The 15,001-nt window shown below is 32.6% G+C and overlaps 1 long non-coding RNA gene and 1 pseudogene across 3 annotated transcripts; both read left to right on the top strand.

Moving 5' to 3' along the window:
- Nucleotides 1-424: 424 nt before the first annotated feature.
- LOC112741439 (uncharacterized) lies at nt 425-14,275 on the top strand. 3 transcript variants are annotated; one of them, XR_011871636.1, is made up of 11 exons: nt 425-768; nt 1,088-1,130; nt 2,503-2,635; nt 4,108-4,391; nt 4,493-4,639; nt 4,799-5,265; nt 5,376-5,432; nt 10,968-11,038; nt 11,309-12,828; nt 13,319-13,435; nt 14,113-14,275. It is a non-coding gene; the product is annotated as an uncharacterized lncRNA (long non-coding RNA). The 3 variants fall into 3 exon arrangements; XR_011871635.1 differs by lacking the exon at nt 1,088-1,130 and adding an exon at nt 1,403-1,615 and having other exon boundaries at nt 474-768; XR_003171481.2 differs by lacking the exon at nt 1,088-1,130 and having other exon boundaries at nt 458-768.
- Nucleotides 7,294-8,224, top strand: LOC112742207 (protein DETOXIFICATION 18-like; annotated as a pseudogene).
- Nucleotides 14,276-15,001: the final 726 nt, after the last annotated feature.

Consider the following 15,001-nt stretch of genomic DNA (forward strand, 5'->3'; position numbering starts at 1 on the left):
TAATGATATTATTAAAATTAGCCGTTGTAAACACAAAACTATAAATTAGTATAATCTCGAATTATATATTGTGTATTATTATTATATATGAATTTATTTAATATTAATATCTTTTAATAATGAATTATTTTTAAATTTATAAATTTAAATAATATTATTAAAAAAAATTAATTATATTAATTTTAAGTATTTTAATTAATTAATTAAGTGGGACCACAACAGGGACTAAAGTTAGTTCCTCCTAATGGAGAAGAGAAAGATGCTTTGAGTTCCTATTTATTGTTTATAACGCAAAAGCTGATGTGGAGTTACTTTTTATGACAGGTGGGCCATAAACAGGAACTGGGATGAGAGTTCCCTAATGGAGATGGTCTTAGTATCCAGTATCCACAGACAATAGACATTGGTGGATCCAAAAAAGGTTAAAATATCTTCTGCTTTATATAAGTATCAAAACAATAAAAAGTTATTCTATATATCTATTGATTCTATTCTTATATCTCCTACTATTGGCAGAGAGCTCAGTCCCTCCCTTTCGTTCAGCCGCCGGACTACTCCTGACGCCGTCGCCGGTTGGAGCTTCGAAGCTCACTCGGTCCCTCACTCAGCTAACGTCTCAGACTCTCAGCAGTGGAAGCATAGTCGCCGGGATCGCCTCCTGCCTCCGTCGCGAAGCTTTGTTCCACCTTCGCCAGCGCCATCTCTGTTCCTGCCTCCGTCGCCAGCTCTCCGTTTCCAGCGCTGTCATCCTTCTTTGCATTTGAAACGGTAATGGAGCCTCTGTTTGATTTTGATTCTGATTTGTTTTGATCATGAACTTTTTTATTCTGATTGTTGGTTTGATTCTGATTTATTTTTATTCTTTCGTCTTCCTCCCCATTGTTGATTCTGATTTGTTCTTTGGTTGGGTTGTTCTTGATTCTTTGGTTGGACTGTTAATTCTATTTCTTTTACTTTGAATTTTTTGTTCTGTTTTTTTTGTTAATTCTGGTTTAGGATTGATTCTATGCTTTTGACTCATTCAATGAATTTTTTCTAATTTATTTGTTCTGTTGCTGATTTATTTCTTTAATTCTGATTTTTTCAGATTTTATTTCTCTGGTATATTTTATTAGTTGCCAAATCAGAAGGTACAATTTAGTATTATGGCTGATTTGGATTTGCTGAGGAAGATTCAAGATTTATTATCCCTCTCTTGGGTTGAATGAAGTTTTTGTTAAAGTTAAAAGAATGTATCTGAGCAATTGCAACATGCATTGTTATTGTTACACACAGCAATTTGATGATTTGTTTGATCTTTGTTGCCTGTGCTGGTGTTTGTTGATGGCCTGAAGTTTTGAGCTGTTTGTTAGATTTGAGTTTAGATTGTGATAAATATTGATAATTGTTATGTTTTGAGAAGGTTTGGCTCAGTGATTAGGTTGAGCTTAATTGCAGAAGAGGTCTTGCTACTTTGTTGAATGCTGCAGTTTAATCACCAAATTAGACTCTTTTAGTCTACTCTCTATATCTCTTTCTACCTGCACTGTCTGTGTATCTGCACATTTTAACTTCTTGCAAGCAACTCATCGTGAATAAACATGGTTCCCATTGTTTACATGAGGGGTTTTTTGAGGTATATATACTTGCTTCTTTTATATTTCTTTCATTTATTTACTCTTTTGATTTGCTGCTTGTTTGGTCTTACATATGATGGATTATTATTGCCTTCTTACTGCAAAACACATGCATAAATGAAATTGTGTAGATCAAATAGAATGTGATTATTAGCATATTTATTCTTTGTAAATTAATTCTTATGTATGTTGGTGGACATCTCTCTAGGACATGGGATTATTAGCATATTTATTCTTTGTAAATTAGCATATTTCTTGTTGTTATTTAACTTGAGTTTGTATTTTGACAAGATTATAATACTCTGGTTGATGATATTTCATATAATGGTTTTAATTTGAAATACATTTTAAGGTTTATATAGACTATATTTATGTTTTATGGCGGTTATTTATAATTTATTTATTATTTTATTATAAAACGGTTTTTTCGGTTAAACTCTGGTTGAACCGATTGGACCAATAAACCAGTAAACTAATAGCTAAAGCGGTTCGATGATCGGTTCGGTTTTCAGAACCTTGGGTAAAACCGTAAAAGGGCTGGCCATTTGCATTTAAAACTTCTCTCTCAAGTCTCACCAACAAAGTCTCATCAACAAGCTTCTCTCAAGTCTCAAGTTTATTTTTTTATATAAAATTTTATACTTTTATACAATATATACACCGGGGTTTCTCTTGAACTTTATATATATATATATATACTGGGATTTCTTTTTACCAAGAGCTAAACAAAACTCTCTGTTTCTTTCTCTTCACATAATATGTGGATTTGGATTGGAAGTTGTAGACATCTTATGATGTTGAGGTCAAAGGTATTAAAACCATAACCGTCAAAGTCCAATTTCATCTGGTAGATGCATTTGTTACTAACTGAATCTACTAAATCCAGGTGATTCAAACTCAGTAACTGAAAAACCAGTGGAGAATGCTAGTGATTCAAACTCAGTAACTGAATCTACTCAATCTTTTCATTATGTATTGCCCAGCCTCAAACTTGCTCTGCCCTCTGCAGCAATGATATGGTATGAGACGCTAACAAACTCTACTTTTTAACTTTTTCATCTCTTAAAGTCTAAATTAGTAGTAGTAAACCCGAAAATTAAAGAGTTTTCTCAAAAAAAAAAAAAGCAAAATTGATTAGTTCTTTAGCTTTAAGATTTCAGTTTTCAAAGAATTTTGTCTTTTTTGTATCAAATTCTTTTATTAGAAAATATAGGGGCTAAATTTTTATTTAGAAAAAAAAATTATAGATTAATTTGCCAATCTCTTTATATTAAAGACTAATATTTTTCATATGAAAATCAATAAGGACTAATTTAAAAATTTACTGTGGATAATTATAACTTTTAAAATTAACAGTTTTTGCAAGTCAAATTGAGAGAATATTGTTGCAAGTTAGCTATAGAGTATTATATTTATGAATCTCATTAATTATGTTTTTGTGTTATGCAAGTTTAGAGTAAACACCCAACCCGGTCCCTGTCCATTTTAAATTCGGACAAGGCGACCCCTTACCATAAAAGTCACCCACGCCGGTCCCTATCCGTGCATAAAATAACCCATCGCGCCCCCTCCCTTGTATCCCCCGTCCAAAGTTGACGGAAAAGTCTGATGTGGCACTTACCGTCGCTGATCTGGCAGTTAGTCCAGAGTTAAGTGTCAACCTGGATTAGGGTAAATGGATAGGGGTCGATTTGTCCCCCTATCACATTCAAAAACGACGCCGTTGCTAGGTTAAGAAGAAGAAAACGTTTACTTCATCTTCTGGTTCCCCAACCTAGTAAGTTATTGAGTTATCCCACTGAGTAGTCTTATAATGAAGCTTATATTGCATCTACAATTCCAAGTTGATGGGAGAGAAAATGAGTGTCTGTATATCCCCACTTTGGGAGAGAAAATGTCATGAAATTTTGTATGGATGCATTATCTAAGGAATATGTTGTTTCTTCTTTTCATCAAATTGATTTTCATAAGAAAACCAACTGATGCTTTAAGGTTGAAAAGTTGTATAATTGAGTTCTCATCATTGATGGAAATGTCCATTTTTGTGTAAATATTACTCTGCAAGAAATGGGATTAAGGCTTAAATGAATTGAATGCTCTTTGATGTTAACTTGCTGATCAGGGAGTTTAGTTAGTCGCTGTATTTGACCTCTTATACTTGGTAGAACCCTTCACATTGACTCTGGGAAGCTCACAAGGTGTGGGGGAAAAAGAAAATGAAAAAAATTTCTTAAAATGAATGATTTGAAGCAAATTTTATTGGTTAAATGCTCCTAATTTGATTTCTAATAATTAATTGTCATAAAGGTTTGCAGGTTTCCTAAATAGCAATCAAACCAAATGACTTTGTAGTGGCCATTATGCTAAGGTTTTAGACATTCATGGATTTTAAGATTCAAAACAGCTATTAAATAATGCCATATAAGATTCTTATGCAAAATCTTGTACTCATGTCCCATGAATTTGCCATTTTTTTCACCTTGTTTTCCAGGGAATCAGCAGTTGATTCTAGCTTCTGTCATACGTCATCTGGACCACAAAAATGTCTTACATGATCCCCACCTTAAAGCTAGCATTATTCAAGTTGCCACATCTTTGGCTGTGCAAATTAGAATTGGGAGAGGGTTGGTAGAATTTGGTTTTGTTGATGACCTTTGCAGGCATCTTAGAAAAAGCCTTCAAGCCTTTGGGGAATTTGTTGGAGAGCAAGAGCTGAACTCAAATATCTTGCTCCAAATCTCTATTGAGGAATGCTTACTAAAATTTTTCAAGCGAGTAGGTTCATGAATGTGCATTCTTTGGCCTAGAAAATCATTTTACAATTAGTTAGATCTCTCTGCTTCCAACAACTAAACTGCTTCATTTTCTATAACTAGGTCTCTGATGTACGGCCACTGCTTGACTTAATGGCCATAACCTTAGAAAATTTGCCGTTTGGTGTTCTTGCTAGAGCAAGCATTGGATCACTTATAATCCTTGCTTGAGTGGTCACCGTAGCATTGCCATCTTTGCATTCACAGCAGGTGAAAGGAGTTCATTGTGTGCATTTTTCAATTTGAAGCTTAGTGATCATTATGTATAATTTTCATATTGATTGAATTGTTAGTAATAGGAAACCTGTTGTTTTATTCCTGGAATATATTCATTAACAAAGTTTTATGCTTCCTTCTACGCATTTCCAGAAGTGCTTCTTATGCAACTCATAAAAGCAATGCTGCATTCAGATCTGGAGACTTCAGTTGGAGCACACTAGATTAGGAAACGTTTCCTCCTTCTTAACCTAGCAACGGCGTCGTTTTTAAATGTGACAGGGGACAAATCTACCTCTGTCCATTTACTCTAATCCAGGTTGGCACTTAACTCTGGACTAACTGCCAGATCAGCGCCGATAAGTGCCACATCAGACTTTTCCGTCAACTTTGGATGGGGGATACAAGGGAGGGGGCGCGATGGGTTATTTTATGCACGGACAGGGACCGGCGTGGGTGACTTTTATGGCAAGGGGTTGCCTTGTCCGAATTTGAAATAGACATGGACCGGATTGGGTGTTTACTCTGCAAGTTTTGAATATTGGGCTTTTGAAGTCTTGGTTTTTCTTAGCTGGACTAATGCCTGATTCAGAAATAACCATTTTCTTAATGACAATATGGTATGTATGGTTCTAATGGTTTAGATTTTTTTATCCCAAATTAATTAATTTTACTTTAATTTTCATAATTTTAAGTCTCCTTAATTAATCTTAAAAACAAAAATCTGCAGTGCCAACACAGAATTCATTGCATTCATGATCATTTAAGGTCTCAGTGCTGCTGCAAGGTTAGTTAATTGAACATATTCTTGTGTTTTAGATTTTATTAATTTTTTTTAATTACTGACTCAGCTCCCAATGTTCAATCCCAAGCCTCCAGTACAATCAATTTGATCCCAACATATACAATTTAATATAATACCAAACAATATCACTCAAAATCAACATAAGATTCATAATTATCAATGATTCACAAATTCATAATTATCAATGATTCACAAGAGTTAGTGGTTTCTTACCTTACCCACGGTCATTTGGGACAGGACTAGCAAGTTTCCAAAGCTAATTAAATCCTAAGACACCAAAATCACATAATTTCTCAAAATCAAAATCCAAATTTTTGAAATTGCAAGGAGAAAGGTACTTACCACTTTGTTTTTCCCCTTTCCCCAACGTTTCAGCATGATTCCTTTATGTTTGAGGGAGGGAAGGTTGAGTTGTTGGTTTTATATGTTGGTTCGGTATTGTGTCAATTTCTTTAAAATTAGTGTTAAAATTTATATTTTAATTATTTCTACTATTCTAAATTATCAAATTTAATTTTTTTAGTTTTTTAAATTATAATTAATTTATTAATTAAATATTTATTAATTTTTAAGATTTTACACCTATCCCTGTTGAAAATCGTTCAGAAGGATCTCCATAACGGAATGGTTCCATGCTAGGTGTGCTACTGTCGGAACAACTTCCACAAGAGCCATCGATCTAGTTGGCTACATGGCAAAAAAATTACGAGATGTAGATACACGTGGATGCGTATGTAGGTAGTGCGTGCATTGTCCAGACTAGAGTTCAGACACATGATCGAGGGTATTAAAGATGCATATTCTTTTAGCCTACGCTCGCAAATGATTTCTAAGAAACTTGGATTCTTGTTGCCTTTGGGTTAAAGATCCAAATTCTTTAATCAAATTGCTCTCAACAAACCCTTCGTATTTGCATAACAACGCTTCCGAATCAAAGCGAGTTCTGGATTATAAAGATTGACAAATTACGCTGAACAGACCGTCTAGGTATAATAAATTCAAACAACATAGATTTTTTTGACAAAAAAAAAACAACATAAATTAAAAAAAAAGAAAATTGATAATGATTTTCAACGGCATTAAAAATTAAATTAACATCAACCTCCTCCAAGATTTAGAAAACAATAAATTTGATATTGTAAGGTGTGTTTGATTTGTATTTATATTTTTTATTTTTAAATATTTTTTATATAATAGAATTTTATAAAAAAAAATATACAGAAGATAAAAATAGAAAAATATTGTTTTTTTTATAAAATTTTAAAATAAAAATATTAAAAATAAAAATACAAACTAAATATACCTTTATATTTTAAAAAACATGACATTAAACACTCCTATAAACATAACTTAATTTTTCGTGCTAAATGGACAGAGATTAAATGTCATTTAAACAAATAGAGAAATGATTTAAATGAATTTTACTAAAACTAAGGATAATGCCATGTAATTACTAATTTTCTCTTTTAAGTAATGAATAACAAACACAAGTAAAAGATCAATATGTGCTTATTTTTTAAAAACTTACCTTGAATTGCAAATTGGTCTTAAATCTAAGGAGACATGATATTGGTAAACCAAGGAAATAAAAAATTAAAAGAAGTGAACATATAAATTAAAGAAAAAATAAAAAGCAAGTGGAGTAGAACAAATCAAAGGAAAGGTGAGCAATAGAACTCATTCGGAAAAAATAAAAATGTTAGCAAGTAATAACAACAACAGTTCCCATGGTACTCCAGCAACACCTCTCTTATTAGGTAATAGAGAAGGAGGAGGAGATGAATAAAAACAACATGAAGATTGGTGGAATGAGGCAAAGCATCAACTATTGTTTTCAGTGCCCATGATTCTTACGAACTTGTTCTATTACTTAATCACTTTGGTTTCTGTAATGCTTGCTGGCCATCTTGGTAAACTTCAGCTTGCTGGTTCCGCTTTTACTAACTCATGGTTCAGTGCCACTGGTGTCTCTAGCTCTCATGTTAACCATACATCTCTTTCTTATCTTATCTGGTTTAGTTAATTTGTTTGAAAACTTACCTAAAGTAACAACATTCATTTTAAATACACAGCTAAAATTATTAGTAACATACTCTATGTTAAATGTGGCATTAAACTCTAATGTTATTTCCCTTGTTCTTATCTTAGGTTAGATTAAGTGGGGCATTAAAAATACTATGTGGGCAAGGATTTGGTACAAAAGAATACTAAATGTTGGGAATTTATCTCCAATCTTCATGCATCATATCCCTTGTTTTCTCTATCATTATATCCATAATTTGATTCTACACACAACACATCTTAGTACTCCTTCACCAATCCTAAAATAGCAAAAATAACAGCACTTTACTTAAAGTTTTTTTTTTCAGACTTGTTTGCATATGGATTCTTGCAAAACATTCTTAGATTTCTTCAAACACAATCTGTTGTGACACCATTGGTTATTTTCTCAGCTATCCCATTGTTGATTCATATTGGTATTGCATATGCATTGGTTAAGAAGATAGGTTTAAATTTTGTTGGTGTACCTATTTCAGCTTCTATTTCACTATGAATAGCTATTGTTTTGTTGGCTTTGTATGTTTTGTATGAAAAGAAGTTCAAGTTGACATGGAAAGGGTTTTCTACTCAATCTTTTCGCTTGATCTAAGTGGTCGGCTCGCAGTTCATTCAAAACTCGGGTGCTATCATCAACCTAAGGTTTTTCAATAATAGAAAAAAAAAAAATCTAAAACATAAGAATATATATTCAATTAACTAACCTTGCAGCAGCACTGAGATCATAAGTGATCATGAATGCAATGAATTCTGTGTTGGCACTGCAGGTTTTTTTTTTAAATTAATGAAGAAGAATTAAATTTATAGAAATTAAAGTAAAATTAATTAATTTGGAAAAAGAAATCTAAACCATTAAAACCATACATACCATATTGCCATTAAGGAAGTGGTTATTTCTGAATCAGGCATTAGTCCAGCTAAAAAAAACCAAAGACTTCAAAATCCCAATACTCCAAACTTGTATAACAAAAAAACATAATTAATAAGATTCATAAATATAATAGTGTATAACTAACTTGCAACAATATTCTCTCAATTTAACTTGCAAATACTGTTAATTCTAGAAGTTACATTTATCCTGAGTAAATTTCTAAAACACTTCTTATCGATTTTCATATGAAAAAGATTAGTCTTTAATATAAAATAATTGGCCTTGTATGTCAACTTGAACTTCTTTCCAATAATTGGCTTTGTATGTCAACTTGAACTTCTTTCCACACAAAACATACAAAGCCAACAAAACAATAGCTATCCATAGTGTGATAGAAGCTGAAATAGGTGCACCAACAAAATCCAAACCTGTCTTCTTAACCAATGCATATGCAATGCCAATGTGGATCAACAATGGGATAGCTGAGAAAATAACTAATGGTGTCACAACAAATTGCGTTTGGAAAAATCTAAGAATGTTTTGCAAGAATCCATATGCAAACAAGTCTGGAAAAAAGAACTTTAAGTAAAGTGCTGTTGTTTTTGCTATTTTAGGATTGAAGTAGTACTAAGATGTGTTGTGTGTAGAATCAAATTATGGATATGATGATAGAGAAAACAAGGGATATAATGCATGAAGATTGAAAATAAATTCCCAGGATTTAGTATTCTTTTGCACCAAATCTTTGCTCACATAGTATTTTTAATGCCCCACTTAATCTAACCTAAGATAAGAACAGGAGAAATAACATTAGAGTTTAATGCCACATTCAACATAGAGTGTGTTATTAATAATTTTAGCTGTGTATTTAAAATGAATGTTGTTACTTTAACAAATTAACTAAACCAAATAAGATAAGAAAGAGTTGTATGGTTAACATGAGAGCTAGAGACACCAGTGGCACCGAACCATGAGTTAGCAAGAGCGGAACCAGCAAGCTGAAGTTTACCAAGGAGGCCAACAAGCATTACAGAAACCAAAGTGATTAAGTAATAGAACGAGTTCGTAAGAATCATGGGCAGTGAAAATAATAGTTGATGCTTTGCCTCATTCCACCAATCTTCATGTTGTTGTTGTTGTGCATCTCCTCCTTCTCTATTACCATAAGAGAGGTGTTGCTGGAGTGCATGGGATCTGCTTTTGTTATTACTTGCTAACATTTTTATTTTTTCTGAATGAGTTCTATTGCTCACGTTTCCTTTGATCGGTTCTACTCCACTTGTTTTTTATTTTTTCTTTAATTTATATATTTACTTCTTTTAATTTTTTATCTCCTTGGTTTACCAATATCATGTCTTCTTGGATTTAAGACAAATTTGCAATTCAAAGTAAGTTTTTAAAAAATAAACACATATTGGTCTTTTACTTGTGTTTGTTATTCATTACTTAAAGGAAAAATTAGTAATTAACTTACATTATCCTTGATTTTAGTAAAATTCATTTAAATCACTCCTCTATTTGTTTAAATAATATTTAATTTCTGTTCATCTAACACAAAAAATTAAGTTATGTTTATAGAAGTGTTTAACATTATATTTTATTAAATATAAAGGTGTATTTAGTTTGTATTTTTATTTTTGATATTTTTATTTTAAAATTTTATTAAAAAAATAGAAACAAAAAAAATTATTATTCTATTTTTATTTTCTATATATTTTTTTTATAAAATTCTAAAATATAAAAAATATTTAAAAATAAAAATACAAATACAAATCAAATATACCTTACAATATCAAATTTATTGTTATTTAAATCGTGGAGGAGCTTGATGTTAATTTAATTTTTAATGCTGTTGAATCATTATCAATTTTTTTTTTAAATTTATGTTTTTTGTCAGAAAAATTATGGTTTTTAAATTTATTATACCTAGACGGTCTGCTCAGGATAATTTGTTAATCTTTATAATCCACAACTCGTTTTAATTTGGAAGCGTTGTTACGCAAATACAAAGAGTTTGTTGAGAGCAATTTGATCAAAGAATTCGGATCTTTAACCCAAAGGCAACAAGAATCCAAGTTCGTTAGAAATCATTTGCGAGTGTTGAAGCTAAAAGAATACGCATTTTCAACACCGTCGATCAGGTGTCTGAACTCTGGTTTGGACAATGCACGCGCTACCTACATACGCCGCATCCATGTGTATCTACATCTCGTAATCTTTTGTCATGTGGCACAGCACTCCAACTGGATCGATGACTCTTGTGGAAGTCGTTCCGACGGTTGCACACTTAGCATGGAACTATTCCGTTATGGAGGAATGGTATAATTTCTTAAAAATTAATAAATACTTAATTAATAAATTAATTATAATTTAAAAATAAAAAATTAAATTTGATAATCTAGATTAGTAGAAATAATTAAAATATAAATTTTAACATTAATTTTAAAGAAATTCACACAAGACCGAACCAACAACTCAGCCTTCCCTCTCAAACATAAGGGAATCACGCTAAAACTTTGGGGAAAGGGAGAAAAACAAGAACCTTTACCCACTCTTAATTTCAATCTTTAATATCTTTCAATTCGCAGTTTCGATCACCGCACCATTTATGGCCACGCAACTATCGCGTTGAGTTCTACAAAATCCACCAAACAAAGTGGTAAGTACCTTATTATTTCTTACTCAGCGTTCCTCCTTGCAATTTCGAAAATTTGGATTTTGATTCCGAGAGATTATATGATTTTGATGTCTTAGGAGTTAATTAGTTTTGGAAAATTGTTGGGTTTTGTCCCAAATGACCGTGGGTAAGGTAAGAAACCACTAACTTTTGTGAATTATTGATAATTATGAACCCTATGTTAATTTTGAGTGATATTGTTTGGTATTATATTAAATTGTATATGTTGGGATCAAATTGATTGTATTGGAGGCTTGGGATTGAACATTGGGAGCTGAGTTAGTGATTGGTGAGAAATTAGAGTTTTGAAGCATGTGGAATGGAGGAATTTTGAAGTGTCCGAGTATTAGGGTGGAATTGGCTAAGGTATGGTTTTAGTTTCTCGTAAATAATGTATAATGTAATGTAAAAATGTTGGTTAGTTGACCATAACTCAGGTTGAATTACGTGAACTTGTTAAGATTTAGTGGTTTTTGGTAAAAATGTTGAATTTGTTATGAGCTTATGATGATGATAGATGTGGATGATGATTATGAGTTGTGATGTTGATATATACATGAATTGTGTTGTGTTTGATTGTGGATTGTTTGGAATGAAACGGAAAAAATTGAGATTTGGTATATTGTGGAAGAGATGGAATGGATATGTAACTGTTTTGAACATATTTACTATTGTATTTGGAGTGTGAAACCTTGGTTTGAATTGAGGTTTTGGTAAAAATAGAGGTTTTGTGATTTGATAAAAACAATTTTTTACTAATTTCGGTGAGTCATAACTTAGCTTTTGAACCCTCAAATTTTATCAAACTTGTTTCAAATGAAAATTAGGTCAATAAAATATGATAAAATCTCTAATAGGAAAATAATTAATTATTTTTTATAAATTTTAATAGATTTTAAACTCGAAGCATCATAAAATCTAATTTAATTACTTTCTAAGAAAATAATTTTCTTTAAATAAAATTATCAAATATAATAAAACGTAATTCAATATCTAATTAAAAAAAGAAACTCGGGTTGTTATAACAGCATCATCCACTTTCTTCCTTTTCTTCTATACGAATTCTGTCAAATCCGTTCGAATGCTGCTTGAAATAAACCAAATTGCACATGACTCAAAGTAACATTTATAGTGGCTCAAAAATACTTAAGCCTGGATTAAATTTAACAAATTCGAATGCAAATTCACTAGGAAAAGATAGGAAAGATGCTCACGCATTAGGGGTGTTCAAAACCGATTTGGACTGAACAAAATCGATCAACCGAACCAAAAAAACCGATAACCGAATAAACCAAAAATCGAAAAAACTGAAAAATTCATGTTTTGCTGTTTTTTATGCGGTTCGATTTGATTTTCGGTTCTGACACTAAAAACTTTAACCGAACCAAACCGAACCGGTAACTAAAGAAACCCTAAAAAACCCTTCAGTTAACCCAACCCATTAGGCAGCCCATTACCCCACGACCCACCTTCCCACCCCCATCAGAAAACCTAGCTTCCCCATTACCCCACCCCCACGTCCCCACGCAACCAAAACTCTCAAAGAAATCCCATTACCCTAAGCCTCCCAGCAGCACCTCCCAGCCCCGCCGAACAGTGTCTCCCAGCCCCTCCCAGCAGCCCCTAACTCTTCTTGCCCCTTTGCCTCCAATCCTCTCAACTCTCAGCGCCTTTTGCTCTCGCTCTCTCTTCCTCGTTCTCCCTTTGCTCCGCGCCTCCGTCATTGCTGTCGGCCTGCCTCTGGACAGCACCAAGAATGGAGCCTAAGTCAGGTTGGTTCTTCTACTTCCTCCCCATCGGTGGCTGTAAGCAGTGGTTTCAATTTTTCCCTTCTCCTTTATCTTTGTTCTGTTGTTGCTTTCTAAACTCATTGCATCTTCCATTTATTTTTTTCGTGGTTCTTTTTTTTTCAATAAAATTTGGCGGTGAACACTCAGGTGAAGTTGACTTCACGTTAAGTTGATACCTGACAGCGTTGGATGAAAATTTAGTCAAATCAGTCAAATCATCTAACGGCTCTCAAATATCAACTTCACGTGAAGTCCACTTCACCTGAGTTTCCACCAAATTTGGCATTGGTTGATCCAGGTTTAACTGTCTAATTTTGAGAATTTGTTGCATAGCGTATAGCCTCACTGTTTCCTTTCTAACTTCATGCTTAGTTTGCTCTCGATTCTTTTCTTGTTGATGTTTGCATATGATTTCTTATAACTGTAAGATAATTTTGGTGACTTTTGGTTAATATCTATTTATTTGTTTTAGAGTTGGTCCAATGGAGGATAGCCAGAAAATTGAGGAGCAGGTGCAGGAAGAAGTGATTTTAGACAATGGAACTGAAAAGAAGCAGGAAACTCGTGATGAGATGCTTTCGCAGCACAGGTGATGTTTTAGGCTTGTCATTTTAGTGAATCTATTTGGTTCTGCATGTTCATGTAGTAGGATCTATTTGTCATGGAATCTATCGTATTTAGTAGAAATTGTTGTAGTTCATTTCTGTTGCTAAGCAAGAGAGAAGAGTTTATGGTGAATTCGTGGTGTTTAGACAGCACTGTAGCTTAAATAACCTAGTTAATGATATAAGGGACACTATATATAAGAAAAGTATCCAGGATAATGTTTCAGTAGATTAACATGTTGAACTTGAAAGTAATCATGGAATACAAACGTCACTTGTAAAGTATTCACTCTGTTGGTCAAATGTATTTCAGATGGGTTTCCTAATTATTGATTAGAAGTAATATCAATGTATCTTGTAATTGGTATGTGTCGGCTTTCCCTCACAACATAGATATAGGCATATTGTCTCCTAGTAAATGTATGGGCAAGGCTGTTTTTTTTTTCAAAACCTTAGCAAATTTCTTGACACTCAAATGAAAGGTTTCTATAACTATACTTAAGGCATGATTCATAGACTTCAGAGTTCATTGCGATTGGTGGCTGCTGCTATTTTTTGCTTTTAACTTGTTATTGATTCAATGATTTATTATTATTCTGTTTTTGGTTTTGATTCACTGTTCGTGTTGATATTTAATGTTGTATCTGTGATATTTTTGCAGTTTGGTCATAGTATGAGGGATAACATTAGTGAAACTGAAGGTGGAATTGGTGGATATGTAATATTGTAATCATTTTTTTATTAATCTATCTTTTTAATTATAAATATTATTTGTTATGATTGTTCCTTGTTTTATAGAAGTTGCATCTACTCTTGATCCTAAAGTTTTTTTTATGTTTTTAAGTTTTATACGATTCTTCCTCTTTTAATTTTGTATCACTATGTGCTCATATTGTTCATTATTTTTGTTTGAATTAATTAAAAAAATCGAACAAACCGAACCGAACCAAACCGATTTTAATTGGTTTGGTTTGGTTCGAATGATCTTGATAAAAAACCGAACCAAACCGAACCGCAGTTTTAATAAACGATCGGATCGGATGGCTTTTTCTTAAATAACCGAACCAAACCGCACCGCGAACACCCCTATCACGCATCACGCCTGCAGATGGTGGAGATCGAGGTGGTGTACCACTCACCAGGTGAGGATCGTGGTACTGTACCGCTCACCAATTTTCAAGAGGACAATGTCTAGGTTAGCTATCGGACATGTCGGGTTGACTTTATAACCGACAGATGAAACTCATCAGATATAGAACAGATCTACATCATATACATTTGCATGCTTTATTGGGTTTGTATTTGTTTTAATTTGCCTTATTGCTTAACTGTCTTTAACTAAATTAATTGACAAAGTTAATTAGAGAAAAATTATTTATGATATAAAAATGTTTGGCAATTAAGTTATTGAAATATTAATATTACTTTTTTGGTCATGTGACTTTGCTTGATCATTTAGTTTAAACAATCTTCGAAGTTAAACATTTTTTAGGGCAACAGATTCGTTCTATACTCCAACTTAAAATAAATTGTATTATTTGCATCAATAG

This window comes from Arachis hypogaea, chromosome 14, assembly GCF_003086295.3.
Source record: "Arachis hypogaea cultivar Tifrunner chromosome 14, arahy.Tifrunner.gnm2.J5K5, whole genome shotgun sequence".
Lineage (NCBI taxonomy): Eukaryota > Viridiplantae > Streptophyta > Magnoliopsida > Fabales > Fabaceae > Arachis > Arachis hypogaea.